Source organism: Hylobates moloch, unplaced genomic scaffold (genome assembly GCF_009828535.3).
Source record: "Hylobates moloch isolate HMO894 unplaced genomic scaffold, HMol_V3 SCAFFOLD_22, whole genome shotgun sequence".
Taxonomy (NCBI): Eukaryota; Metazoa; Chordata; class Mammalia; order Primates; family Hylobatidae; genus Hylobates; species Hylobates moloch.
Window position 1 is genome coordinate 22580120 of NW_026652297.1, and position 24635 is coordinate 22604754.

The 24635-nt window shown below is 37.1% G+C and overlaps 1 protein-coding gene across 11 annotated transcripts in view; it reads right to left on the reverse strand.

Moving 5' to 3' along the window:
- TBC1D5 (TBC1 domain family member 5) overlaps positions 1-24635 on the reverse strand; it is a 590707-nt gene that overhangs the window by 305843 nt on the left and 260229 nt on the right. The window lies entirely within an intron of this gene.

Genomic DNA, 24635 nt, shown 5'->3' on the forward strand with positions numbered 1-24635 from the left:
GCAATCCTAGTCTCTGATAAAATAGACTTTAAACCGACTTTAAACCAACAAAGATCAAAAGAGACAAAGAAGGCCATTACATAATGGTAAATGGATCAATTCAACAAGAAGAGCTAACTATCCTAAATATATATGCACCCAACACAGGAGCACTCAGAGTCATAAAGCAAGTCCTGAGTGACTACAAAGGGACTTAAACTACCACACAATAATAATGGGAGATTTTAACACCCCACTGTCAACATTAGACAGATCAACAAGACAGAAAGTTAACAAGGATACCCAGGAATTGAACTCAGCTCTACACAAAGTGGACCTAATAGACATCTACAGAACTCTCCACCCCAAATCAACAGAATATACCTTTTTTTCAGCACCACACCACACCTATTCCAAAATTGACCACATAGTTGGAAATAAAGCTCTCCTCAGCAAATGTAAAAGAACAGAAATTATAACAAACTGTCTCTCAGACCACAGTGCAATCAAACTAGAACTCAGGATTAAGAAACTCACTCAAAACCGCTCAACTACATGGAAACTGAACAACCTGCTCCTGAATGACTATTGGGTACATAATGAAATGAAGGCAGAAATAAAGATGTTCTTTGAAACCAACGAGAACAAAGACACAACATACCAGAATCTCTGGGACACGTTCAAAACAGTGTGTAGAGGGAAATTTATAGCACTAAATGCCCACAAGAGAAAGCAGGAAAGATCCAAAATTGACACCCTAACATCACAATTAAAAGAACTAGAAAAGCAAGAGCAAACACATTCAAAAGCTAGCAGAAGGCTAGAAATAACTAAAATCAGAGCAGAACTGAAGGAAATAGAGACACAAAAAACCCTTCAAAAAATTAATGAATCCAGGAGCTGGTTTTTTGAAAAGATCAACAAAATTGACAGACTGCTAGCAAGACTAATAAAGAAGAAAAGAGAGAAGAATCAAACAGATGCAATAAAAAATGAAAAAGGGGATATCACCACCGAACCCACAGAAATACAAACTACCATCAGAGAATACTACAAACACCTCTATGCAAATAAACTAGAAAATCTAGAAGAAATGGATAAATTCCTCGACAAATACACCCTCCCAAGACTAAATCAGGAAGAAGTTGAATCTCTGAATAGACCAATAACAAGTTCTGAAATTGTGGCAATAATCAATAGCTTACCAACCAAAAAGAGTCCAGGACCTGATGGATTCACAGCTGAATTCTACCAGAGGTACAAGGAGGAACTGGTACCATTCCTTCTGAAACTATTCCAATTGATAGAAAAAGAGGGAATCCTCCCTAACACATTTTATGAAGCCAGCATCGTCCTGATACCAAAGCCTGGCAGAGACATAACCAAAAAAGAGAATTTCAGACCAATATCCTTGATGAACATTGATGCAAAATCCTCAATAAAATACTGGCAAACTGAATCCAGCAGCACATCAAAAAGCTTATCCACCATGATCAAGTGGGCTTCATCCCTGGGATGCAAGGCTGGTTCAACATACGCAAATCAATAAATGTAATCCAGCATATAAACAGAACCAAAGACAAAAACCACATGATTATCTCAATAGATGCAGAAAAGGCCTTTGACAAAATTCAACAACGCTTCATGCTAAAAACTCTCAATAAATTAGGTATTGATGGGACGTATCTCAAAATAATAAGAGCTATCTACGACAAACCCACAGCCAATATCATACTGAATGGGCAAAAACTGGAAGCATTCCCTCTGAAAACTGGCACAAGACAGGGATGCCCTCTCTCACCACTCCTATTCAACATAGTGCTGGAAGTTCTGGCCAGAGCAATCAGGCAGGAGAAGGAAATAAAGGGTATTCAATTAGGAAAAGAGGAAGTCAAATTGTCCCCGTTTGCAGATGACATGATTGTATATCTAGAAAATCCCATGGTCTCAGCCCAAAATCTCCTTAAGCTGATTAGCAACTTCAGCAAAGTCTCAGGATACAAAATCAATGTACAAAAATCACAAGCATTCTTGTACACCAATCACAGACAAACAGAGAGCCAAATCATGAGTGAACTCCCATTCACAATTGCTTCAAAGAGAATAAAATACCTAGGAATCCAACTTATGAGGGATGTGAAGGACCTCTTCAAGGAGAACTACAAACCACTGCTCAATGAAATAAAAGAGGATACAAACAAATGGAAGAACATTCCATGCTCATGTGTTGGAAGAATCAATATTGTGAAAATGGCCATACTGCCCAAGGTAATTTATAGATTCAATGCCATCCCCATCAAGCTACCAATGACTTTCTTCACAGAATTGGAAAAAACTACTTTAAAGTTCATATGGAACCAAAAAAGAGCCCACATCCCCAAGTCAATCCTAAGACAAAAGAACAAAGCTGGAGGCATCATGCTACCTGACTTCAAACTATACTACAAGGCTACAGTAACCAAAACAGCATGGTACTGGTACCACAACAGAGACATAGATCAATGGAACAGAACAGAGCCCTCAGAAATGATGCCGCATAGCTACAACTATCTGATCTTTGACAAACCTGACAAAAACAAGAAATGGGGAAAGGATTCCCTATTTAATAAATGGTGCTGGGAAAACTGGCTAGCCATATGTAGAAAGCTGAAACTGGATCCCTTCCTTACACCTTATACAAAAATTAATTCAAGATGGATTAAAGATTTAAATGTTAGACCTAAAACCATTAAAATCCTACAAGAAAACCTAGGCAATACCATTCAGGACATAGGCGTGGGCAAGGACTTCATGTCTAAAACACCAAAAGCAATGGCAACAAAAGCCAAAATTGACAAATGGGATCTCATTAAACTAAAGAGCTTCTGCACAGCAAAAGAAACTACCATCAGAGTGAACGGGCAACCTACAGAATGGGAGAACATTTTTGCAACCTACTCATCTGACAAAGGGCTAATATCCAGAATCTACAATGAACTCAAACAAATTTACAAGAAAAAAACAAACAACCCCATCAAAAAGTGGGCAAAGGACATGAACAGACACTTCTCAAAAGAAGACATTTATGCAGCCAAAAAACACATGCAAAAATGCTCATCATCACTGGCCATCAGAGAAATGCAAATCAAAACCACAGTGAGATACCATCTCACACCAGTTAGAATGGCCATCATTAAAAAAGCAGGAAACAATAGGTGCTGGAGAGGATGTGAAGAAATAGGAACACTTTTACACTGTTGGTGGGACTGTAAACTAGTTCAACCATTGTGGAAGTCAGTGTGGCGATTCCTCAAGGATCTAGAACTAGAAATACCATTTGACCCAGCCATCCCATTACTGGGTATATATCCAAAGGACTATAAATCATGCTGCTATAAAGACACATGCACACGTATGTTTATTGCGGCACTATTCACAATAGCAAAGACTTGGAACCAACCCAAATGTCCAACAACGATAGACTGGATTAAGAAAATGTGGCACGTATACACCATGGAATACTATGCAGCCATAAAAAATGATGAGTTCATGTCCTTTGTAGGGACATGGATGAAACTGGAAAACATCATTCTCAGTAAACTATCGCAAGGACAAAAAACCAAACACGCATGTTCTCACTCATAGGTGGGAACTGAACAATGAGAACTCATGGTCACAGGAAGGGGAACATCATATTCCGGGGACTGTTGTGGGGTGGGGGTAGGGGGGAGGGACAGCATTAGGAGATATACCTAATGCTAAATCACAAGTTAATGGGTACAGGAAATCAACGTGGCACATGGATACATATGTAACAAACCTGCACATTGTGCACATGTACCCTAAAACCTAAATTATAATATAAATAAATAAATAAATAAATAAATAAATAAAATAAAATAAAATAAAATAAAATAAAATAAAATAAAGAAGCATGCCCGTCAGGCACTCAAAGAGATCTGGAAATCCATCATGAGCGAGAGGGGAACTCCAGACCTGTGCACTGATAGCAGGCTCAACAAAGTTGTCTGGGCCAAAGGAATAAGGAATGTGCCATACCATATCCATGTGTGGCTGTCGAGAAAACATAATAAGGATGAAGATCTACCAAATGAGTTCTACACTTTGGTTACCTATGCACCTGTTACCACTTTCAAAAATCTACAGACTTTGTGGATGAGAACTAACTGCTGATCATCAAATACATCAAATAAAGTTATAAAATCACCAAAAATAAACATCAAAAAATAAGAAATCACAACTCAGCTCATCATCAAATATATCCAAATTCAAAAATTTTTGGCAGCTATTTTCTAGTTTACACAAGGTAAATACCAAACAAAGTCAGTTCAGCAGGGCAATTCCTAGAGAAACATATTTTTACCCAATTCCTTCTGCTAGGCCCAATAGGACATGATGTTATTTCAACTCAACTATTGTGAAGAATTGAGTCACCTTAGAATTGATATGGACAACTGATGGCACTTCCCACATTTTCCTGTTACAGGGATCCCTGCCATCTTGCGTGCCATGAAATTCTAGGGTATCAACAGAGTACTTACTCAGGAATGTAGACTGTTTCTTGAAAAATATTTTGCCTCTGCCTAGAGATACTGCTATAGTCACACCCATGGAAGAACACATCCCAGTAAGAATATAAGTCAGTATTTTCGTATGTCATGATGAAATGCTACTGCCTTGACATAACCGATTTACTAGCTAAAATATGAGTCAGTTCAATTAGTAAAAATTTAGTGACCTTCTGCTATGTGCCTAGATGAAATGCACAGCCTCTGCTTTCAAAGAAAAAATATTTAGATAGGAAAATAGATGAGTAACATAAAGGGTATCTATACAACAGATTCCTCAACTGAGAGCTGTATAGCTTGTCTCAGGCAGTTAAGACAGCCAATCTGTAAGAAAACACATCTAAAGCAATGTTCAGGCATACTTACAATTATTTCATGTCTATTTCTCTTTTCTACTTACTTATTTCCTCTTTTCCCTCACTCCATGAAACTGATGGACTTTAGGCAGTATATTAGTTCCCAGTATAATTTGGGTTGGGAGATACTTATCCAATAGATAGGCTGGCCATAATTTCCTTTAAGGATTCTTTTTTTCTCTCTTCATGTTAAGTTAGACCACTAGACAAGACATTCCTATAGATACAAAGAGTCCTTGATTTTACTGCCTTATCACCTTATATGCAAAATTACTTTTTTTTTTTTTAGTAATTATGTCTTTAGACTTTTATTTTTATCAAACGTGACTCAAGTAGTCCATCTGCAACAGGAATATTAAGTTACTAAAAAAATCAGGATTGGAAACTTTATCACAATTAAATTTAAAAGTTTATAATAAAAACAGGATGAAGAATAATTAATTTTAGAAGTAAAATTTTGAAAGTTCCAATAAATATTTACTATTTTCTAAAATAAAGGAATAATACTAAAAATGAAAACATACAAAGTATTCACCTTTAATTATTAATAGTGGGTATGACAACTGATTTCTATGTCAACTCTTATTTTTTCAGAAACCCGTCAAGAGTTCTCTTCCCCAATATTTTCATAATTATAAATGTTTTGTTTTACTACAGATAAAATGTACACTAAACATGTTCTGTTGCTATCATTCTAGGTCTGATCCTTCATCCCATTTTTCAGTGCCTTTCTGATTTTATCAAGCAGAATGCTAACTATTAAGTCCCCCTAATTAGGGCCCAGCTTCTGCCAGACTTTCTTACCCATTTGAAACACCAAGGAAGCAGTTCCAAGGTCCAGGTTCAATCTAGACCTTAAAACACCCTGTATGCTTCCTGTTCTTCTTCCTCTTTTTGGCTACAAGTGTCCAAAGATACAGACAAAAAAAGTTACATTTACTCAAAACTACATAATATAGACACAAAAAAGTTACATTTACTCAATACTACAGAATGATGAATAATTAGACAATATTTTGGCCAGGCTCAGTGGCTCACACATGTAAGGAGGCTAAGGAGGGCAGATCACATAAGGCCAGGAGTTTCAGACCAGCCTGGCCAACATGGCAAAACCCCATCTCTACTAAAAATACAAAAAATAAAATAAAATAAAATAACCAGGCATGGTGGTATATATACATTTGTAATCCTAGCTACTCAAGAGACTGAGACATGAGAACTGCTCCAACCCGGGAGGCAGAGGTTGCAGTGAGCGGAGATCATGACACTGTACTGCAGCCTAGGAAACAGGGGAGTTTCCTAGTTACCATGACAACTCCCCTTTCCCAAATATCTTCATGTGTTTCCAAATGCTTTTAGGGTCAAAAAAGATCCTAGTAGAATCTGACTCCAAGTGAAGAAAAGAGACTAAAGAAAGAATAATGCTAAAAGAAAGTATACATTTTGAATAAGCAGCATAAAATAATGAAGTGTCAAAATGTAAAAGGTTTAAAGGGAAGAATGACCAAAGGTCAAAGGAATCCAGGAGCAGGACCACTGCAGATGGCAATTCAGCCAACCTGGATCTAGTGTACAAACATTTAGGAACACTAAAAAGAGTCTAACATCAACTGAAGATTAGAAAGGATAAAATGATTACATTAACTTACATCCCTCTTTATGCCTGCTTGACCTGCAGAACATGTTTGGCAGCTCTTACCCTAGGACCTTTACACTTGCTATTTCCTCAGTTTGGAATGTCCTTGCCCCAAAACTTACATGGTTCACTCCTTTATCTCCCTTAAATATTAGCTCAATTTTTTTTCAATAATAACTGCTCTTATTTAATTCTGCAACTTATAATAACTTATACACTATCAATCCCCTTATATTGCAATATTGCAATATTCGTTTCTTTTTTTTTTTTTGAGACGGAGTCTCGCTCTGTCACCCAGGCTGGAGTGCAGTGGCGCGATCTCGGCTCACTGCAAGCTCCACCTCCCGGGTTGACGCCATTCTCCTGCCTCAGCCTCTCCGAGTAGCTGGGACTACAGGCGCCCGCCACCACGCCCGGCTAATTTTTTGTATTTTTAGTAGAGACAGGGTTTCACCGTGGTCTTGATCTGCTGACCTCGTGATCTGCCCGCCTCGGCCTCCCAAAGTGCTGGGATTACAAGCATGAGCCACCGCGCCCAGCCTCGTTTCTTTTTTTCCAAAGAAATTACTGCTTTCAAAGACACTGTTTATTTTTGTTATTTATTATATTTATTATTTACTCTTTCCCTCTGTTAGAATGCAAGCTCCATGAAGGCAGGGATCTTTGTTATGTTCAATATGTCCCAAGCACCTAGAACACAGCTGTAGAACTTAGAAGGCCTAATCCTCAATAATCAACAACCATGATCTGCAGAATGATGAATATAGGCTGTAGAGAGTCCAGTCCTGTCTCACCAAATCAAAAACATGATTCCTTTGAAACTGCAGGCTGTTTCATAATATTAAACTAATGATATTCCTTCGTATTTACTATTTTATTATCAATGGGAGACAGAAAAATATTTCCCACATAGAAGTGGGCACTAACTAATCCCACAATGCCTTCAGTTAGCAAATCTCTAGACCCTCCACAGAAATCAAGCTTCAGACTCTGCACCAGGATATCAAAAATCACATTTCTTCTTTCATTTACCTGAAATGACTTGAACCTGGAGAAGGGAATTAATATTTCCCAAAGTCATTTGATGGCTGAGAGGCATGAACACAGAACTGGAGTCTCCCTGGATATCTGATTAGCATTTGAACATGCACTTTCTAATACAGTTCCACAATAGTTCCTGAATACTGATTTAGAAGGACTAGAATAAGTACCAACAACTGAAAAAAAATTATTAAAAAGATACATTTTAATTATAGACTATCAAATCAATAGTAAGAAATCAGCAAATAAATAGAAACTGCATTATTGGGAGCTAAAATGTAGAAAAAGATGGTATGAAGTATTACTGAGGGAGCCAGAATAATCTATCAAGTCACATCTTTATTTCCAAAAGAAATTTCTTATAACCATACATCATTTTACAATGTAAAAACAGAGATTTCCCAAAGATTCTTACCCTGTTTCTGTAACAATATATAGCCACTCATTCACATGTTCCACCATTTACTTTATGTGAGGGCCATCCAGCCTGTAGACAATTCAATTAATCTTACAAGTGACATGCACAAGAAAAAAAAAAACAGATGTGGCATTAAGATTTACAAAGTTATTGAAACTTTTTAACAAGTAAAACGCATCTTTACTTAGCTACACCAGAATGAGGAATAAAGGGGTTTACATATGTTCCAATTCTAAACCTATCAATCAAACCCATGTTATTCCTTTGGGAGCTTATTTACATGCATATTTATCAGCCTCACATGCTAATTCCCTGCTGTTTTATGCCTGCAAGGCATGTTTATGAGTCATAATTGTTGATCTCATTTGATGTATTTCACTGAAGGAAGACATTATTCAGTTATGTGGCCTAATGTCAATGAGATATGATGACCTGATCTTCCAAATGCAACTTGCTCTTTAATTTTTATTAGGATATATAACTTACTGTACAGGAAAAGCAGTACACACTAAAATAAAAGAATAAATGTTTTACATAAAGAATTCAGTTAATCATCTCATTTTGATCCACCTTACTCCTCACATTTCTTCTAAAATGTGGCTATAAAATAAGCTGTGTCACTCATTCAGTCACTTATTTCCCTACACTCCTACACTGCGCCCTTAGCTTCATAATCTGTCACCATAGTCTAACTTTGCAGACCTGCTTCCAAGTTCAAGAAAAAACATGTGTTCATTTATGCTACTTGCATATTCCTTTACTAGTTTTTCCCCTTAGTCAAGACCAGTGACTATTTTTAGGCTGCCCTACAAAATCTGGCTAACAAAGCTATTTTCTTCAACTCACTTAAAACATTATTTCAGGCAGGAAATCTTCCTAAAATAGGTAAATTGGGTAATGTTAACTATTTCTGCATTCACCCAATCCCTTAGAAAACATAAAGCACCCACTGTTTATATGAAAGCATTACCAATTTTTTAAAAAGTAAAAACACTATATGCAAAGTATAACAATACAATTAGTGGTGGTATCAGGAGAGAACATCCTACGAATTTTTGTTATTGAGAAACAGAAATGGAATATGATGCAGTATATTTCTATAAATCAATCTACACTGGTGTTGTAAAGAGCTTTAGAATAATGGAGTGACTTAAATGATTATAAAATGTATTTATTAATGACACAAGGGCCTTCTGCATTACTGTGAGAAATCTGAATTAAAAATAAGTGATTTTTGGCTGGGCACGGTGGCTCACGCCTATAATCCCACCCCTTTGGGAGGCCGGGGTGGGCGGATCATGAGGTCAGGAGATCGAGACCATCCTGGCCAACGTGGTGAAACCCCGTCTACTAAAAATACAAAAAAATCAGCGAGGCGTGGTGGTGGGCACCTGTAGTCCCAGCTACTCGGGAGGCTGGGACAGGAGAATCATTTGAACCTGGAGGCAGAGGTTGCAGTGAGCCAAGATCGCACCATTGCACTCCAGCCTGGACGACAGAGTGATACTCCGTCTCAAAAAAAAAAAAAAAAAAAAAAAGTGATTTTTGTGACATGAACTTCTGCAAGGAAAAAGGCTTATGATTTTTCCTCCCCAGCACATTTTAGATGTGAATGATGATATCATACCACTAAAATATAGATGTCATTGCAAGGGGTTACCACACTGAGTTCAATAAGCACTATCACTCCAGTGAGAACAGAAGAACATGAAGCCTAACACCGCTTTTCTGCTAGGTGATCACACCACCTAAGTGATAGCTAGATGGAATCGCAGCCCAGAAATTTAAGTATCAGGAGACAGGAAAACTGGGCACACAGATGAACAGAGCACAGTAGTCATTCTCTCTTCTCTTGACCTATACGTAAAGAATTAAAACTACAAGGAATCATTCTTAAAATGCATTTGAAAGTGTTTTTGTAGCAGGATTAAAATCTAAGAAGGTAATGAAATGGTATTAGTATTAATATTCTATTCTTATTACGCTTAAATAATTTTTAAAATGTTTGGATAAGCAATAAACTAAAACAGATTTTAGAAAAGAATCATAAGTATAATTTTAAAAACCTGTGAAAGAAACCACTTTGCCTTCCTCTTGCCTAGTATTCGTAAAAGATGTAGGAAAAGGAAAAGGTAACAAATAATAATACTACATAAACAGCATTTTAAAAAATCAAAATAAGCAAGTTGATATCCAGTACATGTATGCAGAATACCATATAATTTAAAATGTATTTCATTGCATTAGAAACTACACGTGTTTTGCAACCTGAGGAAACCGATTTCCAAAAATTAAAAACAAGAAAGAAACTATACATATTAATAGAATTTAACTGATTTCCTTTCTACTACAGAGATAAAATGCACTGAATTACACATTTGCTGTGGGAGGTGGTCAGAACATTAGCAGAGTTACCACATGACGAAATCTACCCTTTAACATACTAAAATGGCAAACTACACTAACAGGACACACTAAGTAAACTATAACAGTTTCAGGAGATTATGAGTTTTTCAATGTTCATCTCATTGTTAAGTAATGTAGAAGAATAGTAAAATTCAACACTAATCTAGTATATTATTTAAAAACATTAAGGTTTTATGAAAGGAGTTTTTTTTTTTCTCTTTTTTCTTTTTTTTTTTTTGAGATGGAGTCTCACTCTGTTGCCAGGCTGGAGTGCAGTGACGCGATCTCAGCTCACTGCAACCTCCACCTCCTGAGTTCAAGTGATTCTCCTGCCTCAGCTTCCTGAGTAGCTGGGACTACAGGTGCGCGCCACCACACCCAGCTAATTTTTGTATTTTTTGTAGAGATGGGGTTTCAACCTTGTTGGCCAGGATGGTCTCAATCTCTTGACCTCGTGATCCGCCCACCTCAACCCCCAAAGTGCGCGAGTCACTGCACCCAGCCCAAAGGGAGATTTTTTACTACACAAATGAGGGCTTTTCTACTTCGTATCTTCTCAGTGAGGCCTTTCTTTCTGTCCTAACTAAAATGGTAACACCCTCCTTAATTCATTTCCTACCCTTCTCCCAGGCTTTATATTTCTCCATAGCACTTATCCCTATAGAACCAGATATATTTTACATATTAATCTTGCTTACTGTCAGTCTTTCACTAGAATTGTAACCTTCAAAGCAAAGGCTATTGTTTTGTTTATACCCATAATTCTCAGCATCTATAATATATCTTGGCAGAGAGTAGGCACTCAATAAACAGCTACTGAAGGAAGAAATCAATGAATATTAAATCTTACAATAAACATCTGGGAGCACATAAGTTTAAAAACATATATTTCTACATTAACAATGAAACCAGGATACTTAAGACAGCTAGTACTGAATATCTGATAGACCTATTACATTCTAAATATTAACATTAATGCCATCAGAATATCTGTGGCTGAGTAATCACAACACCATAATTCACACACTCACTCAGTCATCTTAGTTGAACTATGCAATCCCTGAAATACAATGAAGAGAAAATATATCACAAAGTACTAATCTCATCTATCATGAGCTACAAATTTTATCCAAAAAAATTATTTCAACTAAAATGTACAGAATATAAATCAACTAACACATTGGTTTTCATGAAGTGTAAATATCTTGGTCAAGTGCAGTGGCTAATACCTGCAATCTCAGCATTTTAGGAGGCTGAGACAGAAGGATCACTTGAGCCCAGGAGTTTGAGACCAGCCTGGGCAACATACCGAGACTCTGTGTCTATTATAATTGTTTTAAGCGTCAATACCTTGAAAGCATATCTGAATAATCACAGATTAAATAAAAGAATAATTATCTTGAGCAATTTCATGCCCCTAATGTACCATTTTAAAATATGTGACTTTGATAGATTAGAATAACTTAGCACATTAATGTAAACATGAATTCATATACAATGAACTTGTAATACTAAAGATTCCCTGAATGTTGCAACATTCATCCTTTATGTATTTTAACTGTATTTCTAAAACTTAAACCTAAACACGTAAAGTATAAAACACTAAGCTCTGAGATAAAGAGGTTTTTCAACTTGTACTTCTACAAAGAATAAAATTTGAAGGTGGCTCTGTGGATCAACCTACTTAATAATCTTCTCTCTTCCAATAAGCTAAACACAGGTTCTGGCCACAAGTCAGTAAATCGAATTTGATGAGGATTTAGCTAAGTAGAAGGTGAAAATGTCTACGAATGAACAGACATGTGGCTTTTTTATTTACTAAAGTGTTTTTTATTTAAAAGTAAAGAAAATAAAATTTTAGTAATAACATGAAATGAATGTGCTTAGCTGAATTTCTACTTATAATTACATTTACTTCATTCTTTTTACCTGTTTTGCTTTACTCGTTAGTTTTTACTTTACTTTTTTTTTGCTTTACTTGTTTAATTTTGCTTTTTACCTGTTTATGATGCATAATGTTGGAAAAAACAGTATAGTAATATCCCACAAGGGGGAGGATGAGGACTTTTTAATCCTCACTTTTACAATGTAAGTAACCTTCACATAGGAAGTTTTCCTCTAAAATAATTTACTTAGCAAGGAGTAAACTGACATAAAATTAAGAGAGATGCAGAGAAAACTTTCAAACAGAAACTACCTTTTAATCTACAAAGTGTGCACACATCCAAAGTCAGTTAATCACGTTGTAAAAACTGATACTTTTATATAATTTATAAAGTTAGAAATACAAAATAAGACAGTTACACTGGCAAATATTTTTCTAGAATATAAACTACCTACTCATCAAAACAGATTTCTGAGTTATAAACTTAACTGAGATAAACGAGCTTCATCATAAGCTGAGTTTATGTTTGTCCTACAATGTCCATCATATCTTTGTTTTCCTTTGGGCAAAATGGGAAAATCATACCCTGTTTCCTATTTAATTCATTAAAAATTGAACACTACATGATTTATTATAAGTAAAGTCTTCTGTACTAGATATGAACATTAGCAATATTTGAAAGAATCAATTCTCTATCCAAAAGAAAAAAAATAAAGCTGATATTCAAAAGTAAAAGAAATGAACAGCAACATAAAGAAAACATGAAAATAATAAAGAACGACTCCAATCTTCAGAAGATATATTTAGACAGTTTCACATAAATAAAAACTTTACGTTCAACCAACCAAGTACCCACATTTAAATCTATTTTAATGCATCATTAACATGGAAAGTAAAAAACAGGCAAGGACAGGAGAAGCACAGGCTTTCAGAAAGAGAAAAATTAAACTGAATGTCAATGGGCAAGGACACATTAAGACTTATGATGTATACTGCCAAACGGAATGCCAGAAGGATAATACCAATCTACATTCCCACAAAACCTAAGTGAAATCTCCAATTCCCTAGACCTCAAGCAAAGCCCAGTTGTATTACTTTTTTTAACCTGACAATGTGGAAGAAAAAAAAAAAAACAAAAAAAACACAAGAAAACAAACTTGCTTTAATGTCATTCCTTATATGGCAAATGAGGTCATTCTGCATATAATTATGAAGCATCCAAAATATTTCTTGAGAATTGCTAGTTTATGTCCTTTGGTCATTTTTCAATTGTGTTCATATTCCTTACTAACTTGTCTGAATTTTTGGATATTAAAGATATCAAACCCTCATTTACTAATCTCGAAATGTTAACAGTATCTTGTGGTTCTACCTTGCCCCCTCTGTTTATATATCCCCAAATCTAACACCATCCACGTGGTAACTTCTCCCCAACCTATATCTTAAGCCTTTACATCTTCCCAGAATCTCAGACTCATATATCCATCTCTAGAAGACAAAAAGTCTAACAGACATCTCAGATGTCACCATACAAGGCAAACAAAACTCTTTATTTCTCCTCCCCACTCACCCCCTCCAAATTTAATTTTCTATCATTACCAACATTTTAGTAAATGATATCATCTAATTTTCCATCAATTTCCAACACTTCAGTAAATGTTATCACCTCTCTATTCAGTTGCCCAATGCCAAAAATCTAGGAATCTTTCTAGATAAATCTTTTACCTCACTGCCCTGCAATCATCAAGTAGTTTTCTCTACCCTACATCAAAAATATATCCCGTATCTGTTTAATTATCTTCATTTCCACTACTCCTTTTCCCAGTCTAACCCCACTATCAGCTCTCTCCTGAGGATGGCATTCCCAGTCAGAAGCTGAAGAAATTATTTGCACTGCTGATACACATTTGGACTATTTCCAGTTTTGTTATCACAAACAATGTTCTTACACACAATTCTTGATGCAGATATGCAAGTTTCCCTGTGTTCCTAGGGTATGGTCATATTCAATTTTCTTGTAATGCCAAATTATTTCCAAAATGTTTGAACCAACTTTAACTCCTATCAGCAACGGAGCAGAGCTCACGTTTCTTCACACAGTGGCAAACTCATGGTAACTGATTTTTGCCAGTCTAGAGGTTATCATATGTTATCTGACAGGGATTTCATTTAAATTCTTCCTACATATATGGCTGTTGCATGGTTCCTTTACTACAAAATAAAGGCCTTTTTCATGCCATTTTCATATTGATTCATAAGAATTCTTCATACCTCTTGGATGCTACACTTTTTTTAGTTTTGTATATTATCATCTTTTCTCAGACTGTGGTTTGTATTTTCACTCTCTGTTTACAGTATCTTCTCATAATAGTTTTTGATTCTGCAATAATTTAATTCTATATATATTTTTTTTCCTTTTTGGTATTTGAAATTATATTTTCTTCTAAAAGTTCTATAGTTTTGCTTTACACATTTAAGTTTTTAATTTAGGAGAATTTGGTATTGTTAGTAAGATGTTGAGAAAATAATTCATTTTTGTTTTCCACCCAAATGAAAAATCAGTTGTTCTCTGCACCACTTAATGAAGATGCCATTCTTTCACCACTGATCTGTAATTTCAGCTCTGTCATGTATTTGGTTTTCATGTAAGTTTGGGTCTACCTGTCTATCTGTTCTTCCCACTGGTCTATTTATCAAGTCATGAGCCATTATCATATTACCTTGTTATATAAAATGTGCATGTTCTTTTTCAGAAGTGTCTTGACTATTGTACCTTTTGTTTTTCTATTAAATACTTGAATGAACCTGCCAAGTTACTAAAAAGAACAAATCAATGTAAAAATTTTGACTGAAAAATACACTGAATCTATAGATCAATTTCGGGAAAACTTAATAACTCTGTGACAATACGTCCTCTCATCCATGATCAGGGTGTGTCCTCTATATTTATTCAGGTCTTCTTAAATGTCTTCCAATGAAGTTTCATAACATTCTCCATAAAAACTACCACATAGTTTACTAATTTATTGAAGGGTTACTCATATTTTTGTACTATTATAAATGCTCTATCTTTATTGCTGGTATATTTGTAAGTGCGGCTGATTTTGCACACGTTATATAACAAGGAATATAGGTAAACTAAATTATTAAATTCTAATAATTTATGCGTAGATTTTTATTTCTAATTTTAAAGAGAAAACTTTTAACATTTTACATTGAGAAGGATTTTAGTGTAATTCTTTTATAAATGTCCTTTTTCATATTAAAGAAGGTCTCTTCAATCCATAGTTTGTTAACAGTTATTTTATCACAAACTTATGTGAATTTTTTTGAATGTTTCCCCTCCAACTACTGAAATGACTTTTCCACTTTGCTAATAAGGTAAATTACAAAAATAGATTTTCCCTAAGTACTAACCTTGCATTCCCAGGATAAACAAAATTTGGTAAAATACGTTTATCTTTTTACCCATGCTGGATTCTGTTTACTAATACTTTATTTTTATCCATATTCATGAGCAAGAATGGACTGTACTTTTTCATAATGCTCTTGACTGATATTGTTACAAAGGTTATACCAGTCACGTAATATAAATTTGAAAACATTCCCTATTTTTCAATTCTCTGAAAGAATTTTCTCTTTATGTTTTCTAGAAATCATCTGTCCCCAAATTGGGATTGGTGTTTTCTGTCTGGGATTATAATTATTTATTCCATTACATCAATGGTTATAGGATCACACAGAAACTTATTTTTTCTTTTGTATTTTAAAACTTGTGATACAACTGTATATGTCATTGTATGTCCGTTATAATAATCACTTTATCAAATAACAAACTTTTCTCATTTTTAAAGTTTTCATACATACTTAATGGCTATATATCCATTTATGTAACCATAGTTTTTGATGTGTAAAATATAACCTAGAAAGCAATGTGTATACACATTACCCATAACAAATGCTTACTATATTGTGTAACAAGTTTAGAAATCTGTATACACATTGCTTTCTAGGTTACATTTTACTGAATTGAACTCTTATATCAATAATTCTTGTCTTTATAGAAATGTATCCACTACACCTTAGTTTTCCAATTCATAGTCATAAAAATGTTCACATAAGAGAATACTTGTATTGTCTTTTTAGCCAGTTCATAATTCTGAATGGATTTTAGAAAGATATTTTAGAGGTTAAAAGAATCTCTCTAGAAATGTGACTGAAATTAAACTTGATTAAAGAATTTATTTTAGGCCGGGCGTGGTGGCTCATGTCTGTAATCTCAGCACTTTGGGAGGCCGAGGTGGGCGGATCACGAGGTCAGGAGATTGAGACCATCCTGGCTAACATGATGAAACCCCGTCTCTACTAAAAATACAAAAAATTAGCCGGGCAAGGTGGCGGGCGCCTGTAGTCCCAGCTACGCAGGAGGCTGAGGCAGGAGAATGGAATGAACCCCAGGGGGCGGAGCCTGCAGTGAGCCAAGATCACGCCACTGCACTCTAGCCTGGGCGACAGCGAGACTGCATCTCAAAAAAGAATTTATTTTAAAGACCTCACTATACCTTTTCATATGTAATACATTTTTAATCTGGAAAATCCAGAAATGTAGGAAAACGTTTGCTTTTTTGCTTGTTTCTCATTAGCTGCCTTACTGTTGAGCTCTCATTGCTTCCACTATTTTTCAGTCAATTGTCTTAGGTTTTCAGTTAATTATTTTGTGTCTTCCAGTAATGCCATCTTTTTTTGGCTGATTAACATAAAATATTTACATATCATAAATGTTCATTTATTTTTGAATTAGTATCTGTGAAAAATTGATGGTATTAATGGCCCAATTACTCCCTTCCTAAACATACGACATTTAGGATGTGACTTTCCAGCTTCTTCCATCAAAAGGTAGTGGCAACACAGTTAATACTGAGTCTTCTAATCCATGAACATGAAATATCTACTTATTTATAACTTTCCTTAATTTCTTCCAGTATTGTTTTATAGTTGTCAGTGTACTTCCTCTACTTCTGGTGTTAAATGTATTCCTAAATATTTAGTTCTTTTAATGCTATCATGAATAGAATTTTTGCTTAAAATTATTATAGGATTATTCACTGCTAGTATACAAAAAATACAATTTTTGCTACCTCTAACAATTTTGCTACCTCTAGCTGGCTTTGTTACTTATCTTGGCCAAGAAAATGTGGCAGATCTGACAAGGTCACAGTACCAAGTCTAGGTCTCATGAAATCCTGAAACCTGGCAGTTTGTTTATTTGGAAAATTGACATCACCATGTAAACAAGTCTTGGCTGCCCTGCTGGAGGATGAGACATGTAGCTTACTCAATCTCCAGACACTAGTGACAGAATCTTAGATCAACCATTGCTTAGACATGTAAGCAAGCTCAGCTCAGAGTAAGAGAATTACTCAACTTGCTCACTTTACCATTACCCATAATAAATGCTTACAATATTGTGTAACAAGTTTAGAAACAGTATGTCATACAAACAAAGTTAACTGATACACTATGAATAACATGAAATATTAATGCTTGGTAAATAAATGGCTACACAGCTCATTTTAATCACTGAGCTAGATATATGTCACCTGAAAACATGCAAAGGCTGGACATGGCGGCTCACATCCATAATCCTAGCTTTTGGGGTGGCTGAGGCAGGAGGACTGTTGAGCCCAGGAATTCAAGACCAGACTGGGCAAAGTACTGAGACCCTGTCTCTACAAAAATAAATTTAAAAATTAGCCAGGCATGGTAGCACACACCTGAAGTCTCAGCTACTCCAGAGACTGAGACAAGAAGATCACTGGAGCCCAGAAAGTTGAGACTGCAGCCAACTGTGATCGCACCACTGTGCGCAAGCCTGGGTGAGAGAGACCCCATCTCAAAAAAAAAATAAAGAAAGGAAACACTTTCAAACAATATATCAAGGTGTAGTTCAAGAAATGATTCAAAAAATACTAAATTTGCAAAACTCTGTGTTACATTTTTATTGAAAAGTATCTGGTAAATGGAATAAACATGTTTGAACTTTAAAAATCAGAAAAGAGGTCAGTCATGGTAGTTAACACCGGTAATCCCAGCAACTTAGTAGGCCGACATGGATGGAGCCCAGGAATTTGAGACCAGCCTGGGCAACAGAGTGAGACCCCATCTCTACAAAAAAATTAAAAAATTAGCCAGGTATGTTGGTATGTACCTGTAGTCCTAGCTACTCAGGAGATGGAGGCAAGAAGATCACATTGATTTCAGCAGTGGCCTGTTTGGTGGGGTCACTGTGAAGATGCTGGGTGCAGTGGGTGAGGCGCTGGCTGGGGCTGCATGCTCTGTGAACCTGCAGGAGCGAGGGACAGGCGGGGAGCCCCTCTCCCTACCAAGTAGGCAGGACTGGAGCCCCACGCTCTGGGGCACAGCTACAGCCACACAGCTCCAGACCAAGGAATCCCTGTGCTCTTGGGGTCCCAGGAAGCCCCTTGTCCCTGCAGCTTTGAAAGTGCCTGATCCTGTGGCCTGGACTCTCCCTGCTCCTGGTGTCTGCTTTCTGGAGTGAAGCAAAGTTGTGGCTGAGCCCAGGAGCTATTACGACCCAGCTGGGTGTGCACACACACAGGGCGGCACTGTCATGCCAGCCCCCTGCCACCTCAGCCCCTTCAGGACTCTGGGCACCGAGTGTAGGAGAGACGGTGATGAGCAGCTAAGGGTGGCTCTGCATGTGCCTACAAGCACCCCTCAGCTCAAAAAGCCTGGACGCCATGGATGACATGCTGATGGTGGCAGAAAGCTGACAGGCTCTCCGGCAGAAACAGGCAGCTCCCCAGTGAAGCCCCACCTTAAAGCCAGGTATGGCCTGAAGCCTGGGGGCCAGGCTGTCACTTCCAGGTGAAGCCCCTGCCAGGACTGAGAACTTATGGTGCTTTTTCCAGCCTGCCCTTGGACAAACCAGCATGTACTTCCTCCCTTCTGAGACCATAAAAACCCTGGACCCGGCCAGGCATGGTGGCTCATGCCTGTAATCCCAGCACTTTGGGAGGCCGAGACGGGCGGATCACGAGGTCAGGAGATCGAGACCATCCTGGCTAACATGGTGAAACCCCGTCTCTACTAAAAATACAAAAAATTAGCCAGCCTGGTGGTGGGTGCCTGTAGTCCCAGCTACTCAGAAGGCTGAGGCAGGAGAATGACGTGAACCCAAAAGGCAGAACTTGCAGTGAGCAGAGATTGCGCCACTGCACTCCAGCCTGGGCAACAGAGCGAGATTCCATCTTAAAAAAAAAAAAAAAAAAAACCCTGGACCCAGCCAGGACTACCAGCTACGGGAAGGAGTTACCCACCTCGGGTCTCCTCAATTCATGGTGACAAACTGCCTGTAGAAAGGAGCTACCCACTCCAGGTCTCATCTCTGCTAAGCGCTGGACATTCATTAGGACAACCTGCCTGCAGAAAGGAGCTACCCCACAGCAGATCTCTCCACTGAGAGCTGGAGACTCATTGGGACTACCTGCCTTCAGAAAGGAGCTATCCACTGAGGGTCTCCTCTCTGCTGAGAGCTGGACACTAATCAGGATGACCTGCCTACAGAAAGGAACTACCCATTCAGGTCTCCCAAGAGCTGCTGTTACTCACTGAAGCTCCTCTCTGCCTTGCTCACCCTCCAGTTGTCTGTGTACCTCATTCTTCCTGGACGCAGGACAAGAACTTGGGACCTGCCAAATGGCAAGACTAAAAGAGCTATGACACAAATGGCTTGAAACATGCTCCCTCACTGCTCACCATATTGTGGGCAATCAAAAAGAGAGAAGAGCTAGGGCCCTTCAGGGACCCTAGAGTCAGGGGCTCCCTGAACCAGGGTTGTGACAACCTCTTTGGGGTTCTGTGGTTCCTGCTGTCTCCAAGCTTCCGGGTGCCATCATGTTCCCCTCATCCAGATGCGGGTGCCCACAATGGAAGTCACTTGCAGTACATCTGATCAAGCTACAGCTTTGCACAGAGCCAGCATCTGTGCCAGCACCTAGGGCTGCCCACCCCACCGAAGCAGCTGACGTGCCTGGCTGCGTGCAGTGGCCAAAACCCATACTTGCTCCACTCTGTGCCTGGCTCACCCTTGGAAGGCATGGGATTTGGGTGAGTAGCACGAGCCAAGCACAGCCTGCCAAGTCAAGTGGATGGAACAAGTCCAGCGGGCACAAGCAGTACTCGGGTAAAAGGCACCGCCTGCCACAGAGGTTTCCAGCTGGCAAAGCAACAGCCCAAGTAGCCCATGACAACTTGAGCCCGTGAAGTAGAGGTTGCAGTGAGCCATGATCATGCCACTGCACTCCAGCCTGGGCCACAGAGCAAGACCTGTATAGCTTATCTTCACAGAGTATGTCCCAAATTATGCCTGTCACCTTTTTAAAACAAGATAGGACATACATATAAATTTTTTAAAATAAACACTTCTCACAAAGGAAACACTTATTTCAGAAAAATTAACAATGCCACTCTTCATAAGAATAACTATGTAGAATAAATATGCTATAAGCCTTAAAAATGTATTGTATTAAAATACTTCAATGTTGCATTTTTGGCAAATGACTTTTTTTTTTTTTTTTTGAAATGGAGTATTGCTCTTGTTGCCCAGGCTGGAGTGGAGTGGAGTGGAATGGGGTGGGGTGGAGTGGAGTGGAGTGGAGTGGCGCGATCTCGGCTCACTGCAACCTCCGCCTCCTGGGTTCAAGCGATTCTCCTGCCTCAGCCTCCTAAGTAGCTGGGATTACAGGTATGTGCCACCACGCCTGGCTAATTTTTATATTTTTAGTAGAGACGGGGTTTCACCATGTTCGCCAGGGTGGTCTCGAACTCCTGACCTCAGATGATCCACCAGCCTCAGCTTCCCAAAGTGCTAGGATTACAGGCGTGGGCCACCGCGCCTGGCCGACTCATTTATTTAAACTCATTTATTTAAATAAATTAAGATACAAAGAAAACGATCCTTAAATAAACACCTTCAGAGCACAATTGTCTGAGCATTGAAAGGTGTTTGCTATGGAAAACAATGATCCAAAACTTAAACAAGAGTCATGTATTTTGATGTCTAATAACATATACCAAAAGCTCTGTTCAAATGCTCCCCGTAACATGTACCTTTAAGGCATAGTTTAAAAGACAAAAAACTTCTTAAAGTCATTTAAAAATAAATAATATTAAGTGATTAATAATAAGGTATTGGATATAGAAAGGTAAACACAAAGACTTATTAGCAAAGAATAGGGAGAAATTAAAATAACACTGCAATACTTTTGTGTTATGCGATTTATCAAGAAATGTTGAAAGAGAACAAAACAAATGTTGGCTCATTCTGGAGCTTCTTTGTCATCATTAATGTATGCAGGTTTTCACAGCTGAACTGCTATACTTTGAAAAGATTTTCATGAAAGGAAACTCATATTCAATGTTTAAACAAAGCTGTCAGGTTACCAAGATTAAAATTCGTTTGAGTGTCCAGAAAATCTTTTCTTAAAAAATAAAAATAAAAACTAAGTTGGTCTTTATTTGCAAACAAAATAAAAGAAGCTTTTGTTTACCAGTGTGTATTTATTTTTGGAGCAAATATAGAGAAAGAACAATTTTAAAGCAAAAGACGAACTATTTTATATGGCTATTTTTTCATTACTAGTTCTGTTTCTCAAATTGATACAAATGATCTCCTTCTGTTTCTGTCTGTCTGCTTGCCTTGTCAGTACAACTAATTGTCAGGATTGGGGAGATCTCCTATATCTAAACAGAAGATATGCAGTTTGTAACCTGCTTAATTCGCCTTATGTCCTACATGCCCTCAGTATGGTGTTCATTAAAGTCTCAGCTGTTTTGTTTGTATCAGTGGCAGCCTAAACACAGGCTTATTTTTCTTTGTTAAAAGGCCAGATTGTGCATAAATATACACCTAATCTATGTGAATGTGTGTATATGTGTGTTTATATGGCAAAAAATTACCATGCATGTAAATGCTTCTTAGTGTTTCCATCGCTTGCTCTCACACCCGAACTTCGACCCTTGCCTAGATGTAAGAACAGCACCTCTTAGGCTTTGCAGAGAACTTTAATATAACAGCTATCTCTAAAATTAGATAAACCATACAAGAACTGCAAGTTGTTATAAATGAATTCTATGGAATGCCATTAAAAACCAATCTTAAACCACCCCCCACCCCACCCCATACTTCCTCCCCTAAAAAAGTTCCTAGTAGACTCTAAATTTCTATTCCTAATCGCTCCCATAAATTTCGACAGAAGGTCTAAATGAAACCTATTTATATTTGCCTTGGCAATAGCAAATGGCTCAAATCAATTACTTTTTAGGGGTGGGCTTGAGAAGAAAACTCAAAACTTTACATTTAAGTGGTCAATCCGTAACCAAAATTTCTACTCAGCTTTGGTCTATGTTTAAGTAGACTATACTACTACACGAAGTTTTTTAATGTACCATATAAATAAATCTTATTGATGTGTATGCAAATAATTACAAAACTCACAATTGAACTGTATATTCTTAAAAGTGCTCACGTTTATCAAATTAATCAGACTCTCAAATCATTAAAAGAAGAAGGTATAGAAATGTGTTAGATAGTTACTGCATTTTTGGGTGAAATTTAACAAGACAAAAGATTTGTTAATAAGTGACTTGTGATGTTAATTTTAACACACAATTGATTAAATGTACATAAAGGACTATTAAAGTAGTATGCCTGACAGCTGTAAAAAAATAATTTAACCTTTGGAAGAGTAAAAAATAAATACTGTCTATTGAACAGTTTGGCCCATACCTTATTTAGTTCTTAAAATTAGCTATTAAATACAGCAGCCTGGACATGATAACTTTAGGAAAACAATCAAAATTTTATCTTCAAAGAATTCTCGCAAAACCATTAGACAACTGGAGAAAGTAGCCTCATTAGGTAAAGATACTATCTATACCACCACTCACTGGATATTAAGTATCAAAAGAACCAGACCCAAGGATCTCCTTTTAACTCCTAATGTTAATTTGTGAATCATTCACAGTTTATCCTTAAAGACAGGAACAGAAAATGAAGTTCAATACTATTTCAACATAAAATAATGTGCAATAGAGTATTATTTTCGATATGAAACCTGTCACACTCCTGATGTCATAATTAAAACAAACTTAATTAAAAGGCCTATTAAGAGATAACAAAACCTAACAGTTTACTATGGTGTGGGTAGAACAAAAACTTCAGAAACAAATTAATCAGAAACTCAATAACGGATAGAAGGTCTCCTGCCCCAGGTATGGGTAACAACCATCATTACTCGAAGCATCCTGAGGTGACTTTTAAAGATAAGGTAACACCGGGTGTGTGTGTGTGTGTGTGTGTGTGTGTGTGTGTGTGTGTGTGTGTGTGTGTATTCCTCCCACTCAGGCTCAAGCGAGCCTCTCATTTCAGCTTCCCAAGTAGCTGAGACCAAAGGTGTATGCCATTATGCTTGGCTAATTTTTTAAATTTTTCACAGAGATAGCGTCTTCCCTGTATTGCCCAGGCTGGTCTTCCACTCTGGGCTCAAGTGATCCTCGTGCCTCAGCTTCCCAAAATAGTAGGATTACAGGCATGAGCCACTAGGCCCGGCCTTAAAACCCAGTACATATGCTACCATAGACTTCCTTTCCTTAAGATGAATTTACAGGGTACAAGACAATCTCTGTACTTAACCTGATGAGAAGCGAGAGCAGAAAATGAGGAACCCACATTCACTCTACTTGAACCGTCTTAATAAAATTAAAGAGAATAATATATCAATGCTTTACTTTTGCAAGGTAACTCTGGACAACACTATTATTTAATAGATATGATAAACATAAGATATGAAAATTATATTAGAGAATATAAAATCAGCACTGAGCAATTTTGAAGTATGATACTATTATGCATACAACCTTCTAATAATGAAAAAAGATAAAAATGACTATTTAGGATTTACCTAAATGCTTCTGGTACTGAAATAAGGAATGGATTTTTTTTTTTAAAGGAATAGTGAAGTTTGTGATTCCTCTGTTCATATGCCTGAAAACATTATTAGTTTTTGTGCTCTCTATATTCAATTATTTTTAAAGATAGAACTTTTTTAGTAAAATTTTAGAAGTCTCTTCACAGTACATGAGTAGTAGTGACACCAATAATGTCAGAGCACGGAACTCCCAGGTTCTGCCCCTCCACAAAAACAACAAATAAGCTGGCAAAAACTTTAAGAATCAACTTTTGCAGATCTCTGAAATCTAGTCAAAACTTAAACAGAGGAAAGATTAAGAAAAACAGAAGCTGCTGCACTGAGATAACAATAAC